Source organism: Neoarius graeffei, chromosome 4 (assembly GCF_027579695.1).
Source record: "Neoarius graeffei isolate fNeoGra1 chromosome 4, fNeoGra1.pri, whole genome shotgun sequence".
Taxonomy (NCBI): Eukaryota; Metazoa; Chordata; class Actinopteri; order Siluriformes; family Ariidae; genus Neoarius; species Neoarius graeffei.
The window spans coordinates 37,693,041-37,709,455 of NC_083572.1; the positions used below are offsets into that span (position 1 = coordinate 37,693,041).

Genomic DNA, 16,415 nt, shown 5'->3' on the forward strand with positions numbered 1-16,415 from the left:
ACTCTACCATTCTGCTCCTTTCTTTGTGTTCTTTCTATTACTCTTTTTTTATTAATGCCTTCTTGCTTCCTTGTACTGCAGCCTGTGACTCAGAAATCAAAGCTTGCCATATTTAAATGCATAATAGTGTATCTCAAAAAGTAAAATATTGTGAAAAAGTTCATTTTTTGTAATTTCATTCAAAAAGGTAAACTTTCATACATTCTATATTCATTACAGGTCAACTAAAATATTTCAAATCTTTTTTGTTTTAATTTTAATGATTATGGCTTACAGCTCATGAAAATCAGAAATTCCGTATCTCAAATGATTAGAATACTTCCGAAGATCAATCAAAAAATAATTTACAATACAGAAATGTCCAGGTTCTGCGTGCGAGCCTAGCAGCCGACGGGGGCCTTTCTGTTTGCCTGCGTGGGTTTCCTCCACAGTTCAAAGACATGCGGTTAGGTTAACATGGGGCAGCCATGGCCTGAGGCTGGGCTGAAGTGCCCTTGAGCAAGGGCACCTAACCCACAACTGCTCTGTAGCATAGCTATCCACTGCTCTGAGTATGTATGTGTGCTCATTGCTCACTTATGTGTGCATGTGTGTGTTCACTGCTTCAGATATGTTAAATGCAGAGGTTAAATTTCATGGTGTGCTTAAAGGAGATACGCAGAACCTTTATTTTTAAATAAATTTGAGTGACTAGTATCTCCATCCTTGACTCTTGTATCATGTATAAATGGGAATAAATATATATATATTTTTGAAAGTTAAAATCGACCGCAAAGTTGGCATTTGAGCTGCCCCGCTGAGCCAGCCAGCCCTGAGTGTGTGACATCACAGCAGGAACCGGTTTTAAAGCCGAGGCCTTTTACAGCTATAGACCAAAGTCATATAAATAAATAATTTATGGTGAATGTAAGAAATACCGTTACCGACTTGCTCAACTAAGACTGATTTAACTTCATTGATTGTGGGTTGACTCATTAAAACAGGATAGGTGTTCTAACTTGTGCAACATACATGTACATGCATGCATTTTCACTGATAAATTTATTGTTAATTAGATTTATTGTTAACGCTTAAAACTATTCCTGTGCCATTCTTGAGGTCTCAAGGCATTTATAAACGAAAGTAAGGCCATGGCTCTGTGTATATGCTTTAAGTCTGTGCTTTATATGACAAATAAAGGCTTCTTGGCTTGGCTTTGGAAAAGTATATTCATTTATACATGTAATACTTGGTTTATCAAGAATTGCTGCATCAGTGCAGCATAGCATGGAGGCGATCAGCCTGTGGCACTGCTGAGATGTTATTGAAGCCCAGGTTGCTTTGATAGCAGCCTTCAGCTCGTCTGTATTTTTGGGTCAGTTGTTTTCTTGTCTTCCTCTTGACAATTCCCCATAGATTCTCTATTGGGTTCAGGTCAGGCAAGTTGACTGGCCAATCAACCACAGTAATATCATGGTCAGCAAATCATTTGGTAGTAGTTTTGGCAGTGTGGGCAGGTGCTAAGTCCTGCTGGAAAAGGAAATCGGCAGATGGAAGAATAAAGTGCTCTAAAATCTCCTGATAGATGGCTGCATTGACTTTGGATTTGATAAAACACAGTGGACCAACACCAGCAGATGACATGGCACTCCAGATTATCACAGACTGTGGAACCTTCGCACTGGACTTCAAACACCTTGGATTCTGTGCCTCTCCACTCTTTCTCCAGCCCCTTGGACCTTGATTTCCAAATGAAATGCAAAATTTACTTTCATCTGAAAAGAGGACTTTGAACTACTGAGCAACAGTCCATTTCTTTCTCTCCTTAGCCCAACTAAGATGCTTCTGACATTGTCTCTGGTTCAGGAGTGGCTTGATCTTAGGAATGCAATGCACATCCAAATCGAGCTGCTGTCGGTAATCGAGCTGAAGGTCCCAGCAGGGTGCCAGAGAAATCCAATCCTACATGCACACAATGAAATCGGGCTATTGTGTGAGGTGCATTGTGCACCTGAGCCACAGGTGGTGCAACACGCCCCATCGTGTTGGTACACTTCCGGTTGTCGTCATGAAGAAGAGCTATTCAAGAGTGTAAACAAAGTTATCAGTTCCGTGTTCTCCATTGCGCGTTTTTCTCCCGTCCATGAATTTTAATATATTCAACTCCTTAAGCTGAATGAGCATGAACTCTGTCTCCTCATTGCTCCAGAAGTGCACGTTTCTGCTTGCCTGTGGCAGTGGGGGCGTGGTCAAGCGCCGGTCTGTGACAGGAGGGCGGAGCCAGGGAAGGTGAGTGGCAGAATCACTTCACCTGATGGTAATTAACCTGTGTTTGTGTGTCTTCCCAGTAACCGCGCCCTATTTAAGGAGGCAGAGGGAGAGCAGAGGGGACAGCTCATCCCGGGACTAGAACACAGTGCACGCGCGTGCGTGCGTGCGTGTGTGTGTGTTTTTCTCTCAAGAATAAAAGTAGGCTGTTAAACTGAAAAGTCTGACAATAAAAAGCCTATTAGTACCAGAAGCTTTGTCCTGCCGTCCTCTGTGCTCCACCCACACTTCAGAGAGCTCTACATCGCCATTTTCTCTTCTTCGTTTGTTCCTCCTGACCTCTTCTGCTGCTCGCTACTACTGTTGTCATGCCGACCGAGGCTGTTGTGTTTCCCGCTTGTGGTCTCGTCACTCGTCACTTCCGGAAGTAGCTCGACAACTAGCTCGATAGGGTATACATGCACAAAGTAGCTCGGCAGAAATCGCATAAACTAGGTCGTGTAGCTCGATTCCGAGAAATCAAGTTCGGTTCAATTTCAGCCGAATTAAGGTGTATACATGGCATTTTGAACTTCGATTTCAGTCGAGCAGTGGCAGAAATTCGATTCTCTCTATGTGCATGTAAACGTAGTGAGTTGTAGCCCCTTTCCTGAAGACATCTGTGCATGGTGCCTCTTGATGCACTGACACCAACCTCAGTCCACTCCTTGTGAAGTTCTCCCAAGTTCATGAATCGACAACTCTTGACAGTTCTCTCAAGGTTGCGGTCATCTCTGTTGCTTGTGCACCTTTTCCAGACAGCTTTTTCAGTAATGATCTTCTGTGGCTTACCCTCCTTGGGGAGAGTATCAGTGATCATCTTCTGGACAACTGTTAAGTCAGCAGTCTTCCCCATGAACTCGGCTGAGAGATACATGTTATTTATACTGTTTACTTAATTTACTCAAACTCTAAATGAAATATTCTAATATTTTGACCTTTTTTTTATCACTTTTTGCACTGTAGGCCAGAATTATCAAAATTAAAATCGAAAAATGCTTGAAAGATTTGAATTTACATATAAATAAGTTTAGAGTATATTAAATGTTCACTTTCTTAAAGAACTGATGGAAAATATTGAACTTTTTCATGATATTCTAATTGTTTGATATGCACTACTATAGCCTATAAATTATTAAAATACTCTCATAGAGTTTAAGGAGTGGGAAAATAGCATTTCAGAGCAAGGAAAACGTGCTTGTTATGTGGAAGTCTACATTTATCTAAGGTGCTGTGAATGCTGTTTAATTGGCAGTGAGTCATGTCTGGCTGCATACCTAGAAAGATTTACCTTCCATGGGTTTTATCAAGGGTTTCAGAGTAATGTTGTTCAAACTAAACTCTCATGTGTAAAAAATAAAATGTTCAACACCAAAGTATAAGCAGTAAAATTTACATGCATAATAGCTCATGACAGAAACTGATGAAAAACGCTTCCTAAATATTCAACAGTTATTCCACGAAATTGAGTAGTACATGAGCTGATAGCCGATGGGGCATGTAGCACCAAGTTGCCTGTAAGCCATGTACAACGAGATTGAGTGGAATAACTGTTTTATTATATCCACAGTCCCTGGATTTTGAGAAACCGAGCATTTTTATTTTTTTGCAAATTTGATAAATAAAAACTTTATACAAAACGTCCAACGTCTAATTTCCAATTAGAATGTAAACAAACCAGCAAAATGACGGTAGCAATTTGTGAAAAATGCTATAATAATAATTATTGAAAATTAAAAAAAAGATACATTCTTACCATCAAATACCTTTATTTCATATTTTGTTGCTTTTTTGTATTTTTTTTTCGAGTAGAGTTTTTATTTCGTCCTCGGTTGGTTCAGGAACACGCTCCACCATTTTGTAATTCTCTACTAACAGTATATGAGCTGATAGACTAGTTGCAGTGTAGCCAATCAGAGCACGTGATTGCTTATATCCAGTGAATGTGGATATAATAAATACAGTGGTGCTTGAAAGTTTGTGAACCCTTTAGAATTTTCTATATTTCTGCATAAATATGACCTAAAACATCAGCAGATTTTCACACAAGTCCTAAAAGTAGATAAAGAGAACCCAGTTAAACAAACGAGACACAAATATTATACTTGGGCATTTATTTTTTGAGGAAAATGATCCAATATTACATATCTGTGAGTGGCAAAAGTATGTGAATCTCTAGGATTAGCAGTTAATTTGAAGGTGAAATTAGAGTCAGGTGTCTTCAATCAATGGGATGACTATCAGGTGTGAGTGGGCACCCTGTTTTATAAGATCAGGGATCTATCAAAGTCTGATCTTCACAACACATGTTTGTGGAAGTGTGTCATGGCACGAACAAAGGAGATTTCTGAGGACCTCAGAAAAAGCGTTGAAGTGTTGATGCTTATCAGGCTGGAAAAGGTTACAAAACCATCTCTAAAGAGTTTGGACTCCACCAATCCACAGTCAGATTGTGTACGAATGGAGGAAATTCAAGACCATTGTTACCTTTCTCCGGAGTGGTCGACCAACAAAGATTACTCCAAGAGCAAGGCGTGCAATAGTCAGCGAGGTCACAAAGGACTCCAGGGTAACTTCTAAGCAACTGAAGGCCTCTCTCATATTGGTTAATGTTGATGTTCATGAGGCCACCATCAGGAGAACACTGAACAACAATGGTGTGCATGGCAGGGTTGCAAGGAGAAAGCCACTGCCCTCCAAAAAGAACATTGCTGCTCATCTGCAGTTTGCTAAAGATCACGTGGACAAGCCAGAAGGCTATTGGAAAAATGTTTTGTGGACAGATGAGACCAAAATAGAACTTTTTGGTTTAAATGAGAAGCGTTATATTTGGAGAAAGGAAAACACTGCATTCCATCATAAGAACCTTATCCCATCTGTGAAACATGGTGGTGGTAGTATCATGGTTTGGGCCTGTTTTGCTGCATCTGGGCCAGGACGGCTTGCCATCATTGATGGAACAATGAATTCTGAATTATATCAGTGAATTCTAAAGGAAAATGTCAGGACATCTGTCCATGATCTGAATCTCAAGAGAAGGTGGGTCATGCAGCAAGACAATGACCCTAAGCACACAAGTTGTTCTACCAAAGAATGGTTAAAGAAGAATAAAGTTAATGTTTTGGAATGGCCAGGTCAAAGTCCTGACCTTAATCCAATCAAAATGTTGTGGAAGGACCTGAAGCGAGCAGTTCATGTGAGGAAACCCACCAACATCACAGAATTGAAGCTGTTCTGTATGGAGGAATGGGCTAAAATTCCTATAAGCCGGTGTGCAGGACTGATCAACAGTTACTGGAAACATTTAGTTGCAGTTATTGCTGCACAAGGGGGTCACACCAGATGCTGAACGCAAAGTTTCACATACTTTTGCCCCTCACAGATATGTAATATTGGATCATTTTCCTCAATAAATAAATGACCAAGTATAATATTTTTGTCTCATTTGTTTAACTGGGTTCTCTTTATCTACGTTTAGGACTTGTGTGAAAATCTGCTGATGTTTTAGGTCATATTTATGCAGAAATATAGAAAATTCTAAAGGGTTCACAAACTTTCAAGCACCACTGTATGTGTATATTAAGTCAAACTGTTAGTTTCTTGGGGCGGCACGGTGGTGTAGTGGTTAGCGCTGTCGCCTCACAGCAAGAAGGTCCTGGGTTCGAGCCCCGGGGCCGGCGAGGGCCTTTCTGTGTGGAGTTTGCATGTTCTCCCCGTGTCCGCGTGGGTTTCCTCCGGGTGCTCCGGTTTCCCCCACAGTCCAAAGACATGCAGGTTAGGTTAACTGGTGACTCTAAATTGACCGTAGGTGTGAATGTGAGTGTGAATGGTTGTCTGTGTCTATGTGTCAGCCCTGTGATGACCTGGCGACTTGTCCAGGGTGTACCCCGCCTTTCGCCCGTAGTCAGCTGGGATAGGCTCCAGCTTGCCTGCGACCCTGTAGAAGGATAAAGCGGCTAGAGATAATGAATGAATGAATATTAGTTTCTTGGGCTGATGTCTTTAAAGGCAAAACCAAAAAAAAAAAACCTGTTTGCCAATCATGACAAGTGTCCTGATATGCCCCCTCGCATGTTTTAAGTAAAAAAACAATTTATCCATTTTAAGAGCTACAGCATAGCTAAAGGCCCGGTCACACAGCGCTTTACGGCTTTATCACGGCCAAAACCCGTCAAAAAGTGCTCTCCCGTGAAGCAGACGATGTTGTTCGTGTTGATGTCGAAGTTAAGACGTGTTACAGTCGATATACAGACGTGACAGGACGCAGGGGAAAATCGGAATGGCGTCGGACGCGGCAAAAAGTTTTGGACTGCTCAAAACTTTAGACCGCGGACAACCACGGCCGGCACACGTGGTAAAGACGTGCAACACACGTGAAAAACACGTGATAATCAGTGTCCCGGCCGTTATTAAAACTTGGGGAGACGTGGTAAGACGCGAAAGTTTGGCGGTCTATCACGGGCAGAGCACGGTCATCGGACGGGTGTTACGCGTTGGTATCACGGGATATAGCGTGTGTTTAGCGGCTTATCACTGAGAAATGGATTTTTCCGCGTACATAGCACTGTCTAAGCCCGTTAAACGACGTCTCAAACAAGTTCTAAATTCGATTGATCACTGTCTAATCACTTCTGCATCACTTCTGATTTGCGGCATGTAAATACCGTAATTTTCTGAGACCTCGGCACTTGCAGTAAATGTCAAGGGGTGAACATGAACCCTCAACGCTGTGATCTCCTCATCTTAATGCTCCAGCACCAACAGAACCAACTGATACAGGCTCAACATATCCTACCGCTTTTATATGCGCAGCAAGCCGCTCTTCCAACGACGCTGAGCCGCGGTTACCCGTGATTTGGCAGTGCTGCAGCAGTGAAACAGCCGCCGACGGCCATACCCCGTACAAAGCACGGCAAAGCCAAAATTGACCAAAAATTACCACTTACGACCACGTCCACCTGATTTTTGTATCTTTTTGTACGTGATATAGACGCGGAGTGCTGTGTGACCGGGCCTTAAGAATAGGCTTCCCTGGGCATGGCCATATTCACTGAAACTGGATATCCGCCTGTGACGTAGCTTACACACTAGTACACCATTTACCTTAAGGCCCGGTCACACAGCGCTTTACGGCTTTATCACGGCCAAAACCCGTCAAAAAGTGCTCTCCCGTGAAGCAGACGATATTGTTCGTGTTGATGTCGAAGTTAAGACGTGTTACAGTCGATATACAGACGTGACAGGACGCAGGGGAAAATCGGAACGGCGTCGGACGCGGCAAAAAGTTTTGGACTGCTCAAAACTTTAGACCGCGGACAACCACGGCCGGCACACGTGGTAAAGACGTGCAACACACGTGAAAAACACGTGATAATCAGTGTCCCGGCCGTTATTAAAACTTGGGGAGACGTGGTAAGACGCGAAAGTTTGGCGGTCTATCACGGGCAGAGCACGGTCATCGGACGGGTGTTACGCGTTGGTATCACGGGATATAGCGTGTGTTTAGCGGCTTATCACTGAGAAATGGATTTTTCCGCGTACATAGCACTGTCTAAGCCCGTTAAACGACGTCTCAAACAAGTTCTAAATTCGATTGATCACTGTCTAATCACTTCTGCATCACTTCTGATTTGCGGCATGTAAATACCGTAATTTTCTGAGACCTCGGCACTTGCAGTCTAGATGTCAAGGGGTGAACATGAACCCTCAACGCTGTGATGTCCTCATCTTAATGCTCCAGCACCAACAGAACCAACTGATACAGGCTCAACATATCCGACCGCTTTTATATGCGCAGCAAGCCGCTCTTCCAACGACGCTGAGCCGCGGTTACCCGTGATTTGGCAGTGCTGCAGCAGTGAAACAGCCGCCGACGGCCATACCCCGTACAAAGCACGGCAAAGCCAAAATTGACCAAAAATTACCACTTACGACCACGTCCACCTGATTTTTGTATCTTTTTGTACGTGATATAGACGCGGAGTGCTGTGTGACCGGGCCTTTAGTAACAGATTCATCAAATAAAGGCTTCTGATTCTAAAAAAAAAAAAAATTTGTGTGTGTGTTCACTGCTTCAGATGGGTTAAAAACAGAGAGAGAATTTCACTGTGCTGTAATGTATATGTGATAAATAAAGACTTCTAAGTCAAAACATCTAATCAGAAAATTTTCTGTTACTATGATTTTTTTTAATGGCAACAAAATAGGCAAATCAACAGACTTCACTTTTTATGAAGTTATATCTCACTCGGTTAAATAACGCATATGCAGTACTGACACAGGTACTAGTAAACAATGACTGTTGTCGTAGCACGAATGCGATTCTTGCCATCTAAAAATAATGCTTTTCTCAGTGAGTAAAAACAAACAAAAGCAGGTCACATAAAAATAGAAGGAAAATTAAAATTTTCTGGAAAACAAAAAAACACTGCGAGTAGTCAGCAATGGAGTGTTTATAGGCGGCAGCAAAAAAGCTGCCAACTATTCTGGGTATATGTCTGCTCTCTCTGTGTGTGTGTGTGTGTGTGTGTGTGTGTTCACTGTCTCAGGTGGGTTAAAGCAGAACCTAATTTCCCCTAATTCCCCCCCCCCCCCCCCAAAAAAAAAAATAAAATAAAATAAAAATAAAAATAAATAATAATCTCTGGCTGCCTGCAGTTATTGACAGGGCTGCTAGGTCTGGGATCTAGATATCTTATGCATGTAAACTTGGCCAAGCGCTTTTGACAGATTGCATTATGGTTATGGAAGAGTCTGAATGATCATTCACCTTACTGTCTTTCTTTTCTTCCTGTGTCTATCCTATTTTCCACCATGAAGTGGTTTTTGCAAACCACCTTGTGCCTGCCAAAACAAAATTTGTCCAGTGTGACCAGTGCCTATGAAGTGCAACCATTTTACCACTTTTAATATCTGCTTGTAAAAGTAATATACTTTATAGGATTGGGGATGGCAAAAAACGATTTCCCTTTGCAATCACTGGGCTTATTTTTACGCCCAAACGCTTGACACTTGGGCATCTTTAGGGTTGTTTACAACAATTTAGATCTCAGCCTCGGTAAGTTGTAGGTGGTGTGTAAGCTACATCACAGTCTCGGATTCTCTCGCGTAATTTGTACTCGAAGTGCGATATTTGAACCTTGGAGAGAGTAAGATGGCACTGCCTAGGGAAGTTTTATTTTAAAAGAAAAGCAATCTGTACACAGTATACAGGTACAAATTTGAGCAAATGAATACTCAATCATGTCCTGTTGGTATAAATTAGTTTATTTTTTGGGTTTTGTTTGGCTTTAGTAAACTTTCATGTGTGTGTGTGTGTGTGTGTGTGTGTGTGTATATCACACACACACACACACACACACACACACACAACCCCGATTCCAAAAAAGTTGGGACAAAGTACAAATTGTAAATAAAAACGGAATGCAATGATGTGGAAGTTTCAAAATTCCATATTTTATTCAGAATAGAACATAGATGACATATCAAATGTTTAAACTGAGAAAATGTATCATTTAAAGAGAAAAATTAGGTGATTTTAAATTTCATGACAACAACACATCTCAAAAAAGTTGGGACAAGGCCATGTTTACCACTGTGAGACATCCCCTTTTCTCTTTACAACAGTCTGTAAACGTCTGGGGACTGAGGAGACAAGTTGCTCAAGTTTAGGGATAGGAATGTTAACTCATTCTTGTCTAATGTAGGATTCTAGTTGCTCAACTGTCTTAGGTCTTTTTTTGTCGTATCTTCCGTTTTATGATGCGCCAAATGTTTTCTATGGGTGAAAGATCTGGACTGCAGGCTGGCCAGTTCAGTACCCGGACCCTTCTTCTACGCAGCCATGATGCTGTAATTGATGCAGTATGTGGTTTGGCATTGTCATGTTGGAAAATGCAGGGTCTTCTGTGAAAGAAACGTCGTCTGGATGGGAGCATATGTTGCTCTAGAACCTGGATATACCTTTCAGCATTGATGGTGTCTTTCCAGATGTGTAAGCTGCCCATGCCGCACACACTAATGCAACCCCATACCATCAGAGATGCAGGCTTCTGAACTGAGCGCTGATAACAACTTGGGTCGTCCTTCTCCTCTTTAGTCCGAATGACACGGCGTCCCTGATTTCCATAAAGAACTTCAAATTTTGATTTGTCTGACCACAGAACAGTTTTCCACTTTGCCACAGTCCATTTTAAATGAGCCTTGGCCCAGAGAAGACGTCTGCGCTTCTGGATCATGTTTAGATACGGCTTCTTCTTTGAACTATAGAGTTTTAGCTGGCAACGGCGGATGGCACAGTGAATTGTGTTCACAGATAATGTTCTCTGGAAATATTCCTGAGCCCATTTTGTGATTTCCAATAGAGAAGCATGCCTGTATGTGATGCAGTGCCGTCTAAGAGCCCGAAGATCACGGGCACCCAGTATGGTTTTCCGTCCTTGACCCTTACGCACAGAGATTCTTCCGGATTCTCTGAACCTTTTGATGATATTATGCACTGTAGATGATATGTTCAAACTCTTTGCAATTTTACACTGTCGAACTCCTTTCTGATTTTGCTTCATTATTTGTCGGTGCAGAATTAGGGGGATTGGTGATCCCCTTCCCATCTTTACTTTTGAGAGCCGCTGCCACTCCAAGATGCTCTTTTTATACCCAGTCATGTTAATGACCTATTGCCAATTGACCTAATGAGTTGCAATTTGGTCCTCCAGCTGTTCCTTTATTGTACCTTTAACTTTTCCAGCCTCTTATTGCCCCTGTCCCAACTTTTTTGAGATGTGTTGCTGTCATGAAATTTCAAATGAGCCAATATTTGGCATGAAATTTCAAAATGTCTCACTTTTGACATTTGATATGTTGTCTATGTTCTATTGTGAATACAATATCAGTTTTTGAGATTTATAAATTATTGCATTCCATTTTTATTTACAATTTGTACTTTGTCCCAACTTTTTTTGGAATCGGGGTTGTGTGTGTGTGTGTGTGTGTGTGTGTATATATATATATATATATATATATATATATATATATATATATATATATATATATATATGAGTGATTCTACGCTTATGGGTACTGAAATGGGGACATGAACTTATTTTTAAAAATTCACCTAAAACCATTTCTTTTTTTACCATCAGGTCACAAAACATGTAATCTTTAATGAATGATATGTTAAAAGATAACTTTAATTTTCTGAGATGTAATAAAAACATATTTATATGCCAAAGTCAAGCCTATGAGTTCCAAAATGATGTCTGTTACATTACTTCTGTTACGATTGTCCATCTCGCGTCTGTTACAAATTAATTACAATCTAGCTCTATACCATGTTAATCTTATTGAAAGAATGTGTATGTTTATTCTACTACACATGTTTATTAATTATATTTGCTAAAACATCACCTTCCTATGTTTCAGAAAGTAATTCTACATTGTTAAAATTGAGAATATATATGTCCACAACACTTCTGTTACGTTCTGACTTTGGCATATAAATATGTTTTTATTACATCTCAGAAAATTAAAGTTATCTTTTAACATATCATTCCTTAAAGATTACATGTTTTGTGACCTGATGGTAAAAAAAGAAATGGTTTTAGGTGAATTTTTAAAAATAAGTTCATGTCCCCATTTCAGTACCCATAAGCGTGGAATCACTCATATATAATGAATGTGTGTGTGTGTGTACAGTGCCTTCAAAAGTATTCATACCCCTGAACTTTTTCACATTTTTCCACCTTACAACCACGAATTTAAAAGTTTTTTTATTGAGATTTTATGTGATAGACCAACACAGAATAGCACATAATTGTGAAGTGAAATGAAAATGATAAATGGTCTTCAAAATTTTAAACAAATAAAAATCTGAAAAATGTGATGTGCATTAGTATTCAGCCCCCCTGCGTCAGTACTTTGTAGAGCCACCTTTTGCTGCAATTACAGCTCTAAGTCTTTTGTGGTACATCTCTACCAGCTTTACACATGTAGACACTGAAATTTTTGCCCATTATTCTTTACAAAATAGCTCAAGCTCAGCCAGACTGGATGGAGAGCGTCTGTGAACAGCAATTTTCAAGTCTTGCCACAGATGCTCAATGGGATTTACGTCGGATTTTGACTGGGCCATTCTAACACATGAATATTCTTTGATCTAAACCATTCCACTGTAGCTCTGGCTGTATGTTTAGGGTCATTGTCTTGCTGGAAGGTGAATCTCCTTCCCAGTCTCAAGTCTTTTGCAGCCTCCAACAGGTTTTCTTCCAGGATTGCCCTGTATTTAGTGCCATCCATCTTCCCATCAACTCTGACCAGCTTCCCTGTCCCTGCTGAAGAAAAGCATCCCCATAGCATGATGCTGCCACCACCATGTTTCACAGTGGGGATGGTGTGTGCAGGGTGATGAGCAATGTTAGTTTTCTGCCGCACATAGCGCTTTGCATTTAGGCCAAACAGTTGAACTTTGGTCTCATCTGACCAAAGCACCTTCTTCCACATGTTTGCTGTGTCCCCTACATTTCTTATGCCTGTCTTTCAACAATGGCTTTCTTCTTGCCACTCTTCCAAAAAGGCCAGATTTGTGGAGTGTACGACTTAGTTGTCCTGTGCACAGATTTTCCCACCGGAGCTGTGGATTTCTGCAGCTCCTCCAGAGTGATCATGGGCCTCTTGGCTGCTTCTCTGACCAGTGCTCTCCTTGCTCGCTCTGTCAGTTTAGGTGGACGGCCATGTCTTGGTAGGTTTGCAGTTGTGCCATACTTTTTCCATTTTGAATGATGGATTGAACAGTGCTTCTTGAGATGTTCAGAGCTTGGGATATTTTTTTTATAACCTAACCCTGCTTTAAACTTCTCCAGAACTTTATCCCTGACCTGTCTGGCGAGTTCTTTGGTCTTCATGATGCTGTTTGTTTTTCAGTGTTCTCTAACAAACCACTGAGGCCTTCACAGAACAAGTGTATTTATGCTGAGAGTAAATTACACACAGTAGGACTCTATTAACTAATTAGATGACTTCTGAAGGCAATTGATTGCACTGGATTGTATTTAGAGGTATCAGAGTACAGGGGGCTGAATACTAATGCACACCACATTTTTCAGATTTTTATTTGTTTAAAATTTTGAAGACCATTTATCATTTTCATTTCACTTCATAATTATGTGCTACTCTGTGTTGGTCTATCACATAAAATCTCAGTAAAAAAACTTTTAAGTTCGTGGTTGTAAGGTGGAAAAATGTGAAAAAGTTCAAGGGGTATGAATACTTTTGCAAGGCACTGTATATGAATATATATATATATTCACATATATAAATAAATATAATATTTGTGCATATATATAATAACTTGGACAACAGTGACTAACTCTAGATCAGGTTTTGTCCACCTGTGTTTCTTGTTTGCTTCACATAGGAGAGACTGGCCTTTTTTTAACATTCTTCATAATTCTAATGTGTCAAAGAATGTTTTTTCTTTGCCACATTAGACTTTATAGCATTTGCCTCTTCACACCAAACAAAGGTTTAAAGTGTTCTGCTACTTCAGTAATCAACAAGATAAGTTTAAATGGGTAAATAGATATGCTCTTTTGAAAAAGTTTGTCTTGTGGGACAACTGACCCAATGTGTAGGGTAAGTTGACCCAAAACAAAGATATTAGGTCTCACATTTTTATGTAGTTCAACTAATGGAGGAAAGCAATGTAGCAAAATCCATTTGAGAATGAGTAGAATAAAAGAATTTTAAAGTCACACAAAACAAAGATGGGTGGCATGGTGATGTAGTGGTTAGCAATGTTGCCTCACAGCAAGAGGGTTCTGGGTTCGAGCCCACTGGCCAACGGGGACCTTTCTGTGTGGAGTTTGCATGTTCTTCCCGTGTCTGCGTGGGTTCCCTCTGGGTGCTCCAGTTTCCCCCACAGTCCAAAGACATGCAGGTTAGATTAATTGGTAGCTCTAAATTGACCGTAGGTGTGAATTGTTGTTTGTCTCTATGTGTCAGCCCAGCGGTGACCTGGCGACTTGTCCAGGGTGTCCCTCGCCTATAGTCAGCTGGGATACGGTCCAGCTTGCCCGCGACCCTGCATGTAAACTTGGCCGAGTGCTTTTGACAGATTGCATTATGGTTATGGAAGAGTATGCAGTATTTTTCACCTGGACAAAACAAAGATTTCATGTATGCCTCCCACATTTTTATGTAGTGTTGTTCAAACAATGAAGGAAAACAGTGTATCAAAATCCATTAGAGAATAAGTAGAATATAGGAATTTTAAGATCTTCATTAATGCTCTATCGTTTTGCTTAAATCTGTTCAATGTTCCACTCTTTCAAGCCTCAGGTGAACACCAGTTGTGTGTCTCTCTCTCTCTCTATGCTGTACCCCCCACAGTAAACAGTTGAGATCATTTATTCACAGCATCCTTTCTCAGTCACATGCCTCATCATTTTCTTTAAAAGTAAACAGTGGCTGCTGGTCAGATACAAGAGTTGTAAAGTTTCTTTTTAATTTTGTTTCATTCTCGGTTTCATCGATTTGTACCACCTGACCAGTGTAATGATGTGTTCTTGTTTTCATGAAATCATCAACATTCAATGTTAGGTTGTCTTAATCAGAGGTGAAGTCAAGGCTGTCATTAGAGGTGTCATTCAACACAGAATTTTCTGGGCTTTCATCTGAACTGTTTCGTGCCTCCAGGCATTTTTATTTATTTATTTATTTATTTATTTATTTATTTTTATAAAGACTGATCACCCTTTGATCGACAGTATTTTAGATAAACTTGAACTTTTACAAAGACAGAAATTGAATGTTATTTTTTGTTGGATTCCAGGCCATGTTGGCCTCGTAGGTAATGAGCAGGCGGACAATGTGGCCAAAACAGTCCTCACCAAAAAAGTCACCGAATGTAAAATTCCAGCCTCAGATCTCAGACCTGCACTGGTATCCTATATTTTATGGAACTGGCAGACAGAATGGGATGAATGTCCTGAAAACGGTAGTAGTTTCATATGGTATCCCACCTCCAGATGAGCATCTCATTTTCATGATGCTCAGAGGGTGTGGGACCAGGAGTAGGATGGCTGTCCTAGTCTGATCACCGGGTTTGGATCATTTTTAGTCTGGCCTCTACCCTTGGACCAATCCAGTTTGGGTGGCTCTACTGGGAGATCAGTCTCCTGCCGGTATAGCTCTCAGGGTTATTGAAAACAAATTGCCTGAAAACAAATTGCTGGAAATCAATCCTGCCATCAAAAGGACACTTCTATCCTAATTTCAAACCAGATATGATCAAGTGGTGTATACCAGCCGTTCTATTAGGCATTCAAGGCTCACCCATGTTTTTTTTTTTTTTTTAATTAAAGGGTGAAGAACCACCAGCATGCCATTTTTGGAAGACATTGTTGACCATCAAGCATATTTTACTTTGCTGTCCTGGTGTAAATGCCACAAGGGAGCGTTTTTACTCTCAATATTTTGGATAATGTTTTTAAGAAGGTACTACCACAAAAAGTGTTAGTTTCTGTTGCATGTGTTTTTAAACCAGCTCGTTTAGTTATTTATTTATGTAATTTAATTTGTTTTAATTATTTATTTATAAAGTAACTATAATAACTTTTCGAAATGCTCTTGCCATGATGTAGCCTTAGGTGCTGACATGGCATAAAAAAAATCACTCACTCATTCACTTATCTGAGCTGCTGCCTTAAGGAATTCTTTTCTTTTCTTGTAGTCTTTTTTTCAGTTTTGGACAACTCTTCCTGCACACATTTGATTTCTTTTCCTGTCTTTCTTTCACTACCGTACTCTTTCTAGCTCTTCCGTCTCTAGGGTGTCTGTTAAAGTCATTGGTTTCACTCTCTTTTATACTTTGTTTTTCTCTCCAGTACATTTGGCAGGAGACATGTATCTGCTGGAATGTGAAGGGGAGCCACCAGTAGTAGTTCTAGGAGGTTACTGGATCTCCATGACTGGGAGGAGAAGTGCTGGTGTACTTGAATATGTGGTTGGCTCCTCAGGGTTAGGTCTGTTGATCACTTCAGATTGGCCGAGTTCAACATAAGGAAAGCTTTTCCAATTTTAAGGGAAGATTCTGGTTGACTGAAACCCTGACAAGATATTTTAGACATCAT

At 40.6% G+C, this 16,415-nt stretch overlaps 1 protein-coding gene across 1 annotated transcript in view; it reads left to right on the plus strand.

Annotated features, from left to right (window-relative positions):
- Positions 1-16,415, plus strand: part of bin1b (bridging integrator 1b) — a 197,869-nt gene that overhangs the window by 106,810 nt on the left and 74,644 nt on the right. The gene's annotated exons all lie outside the window — the stretch shown is intronic.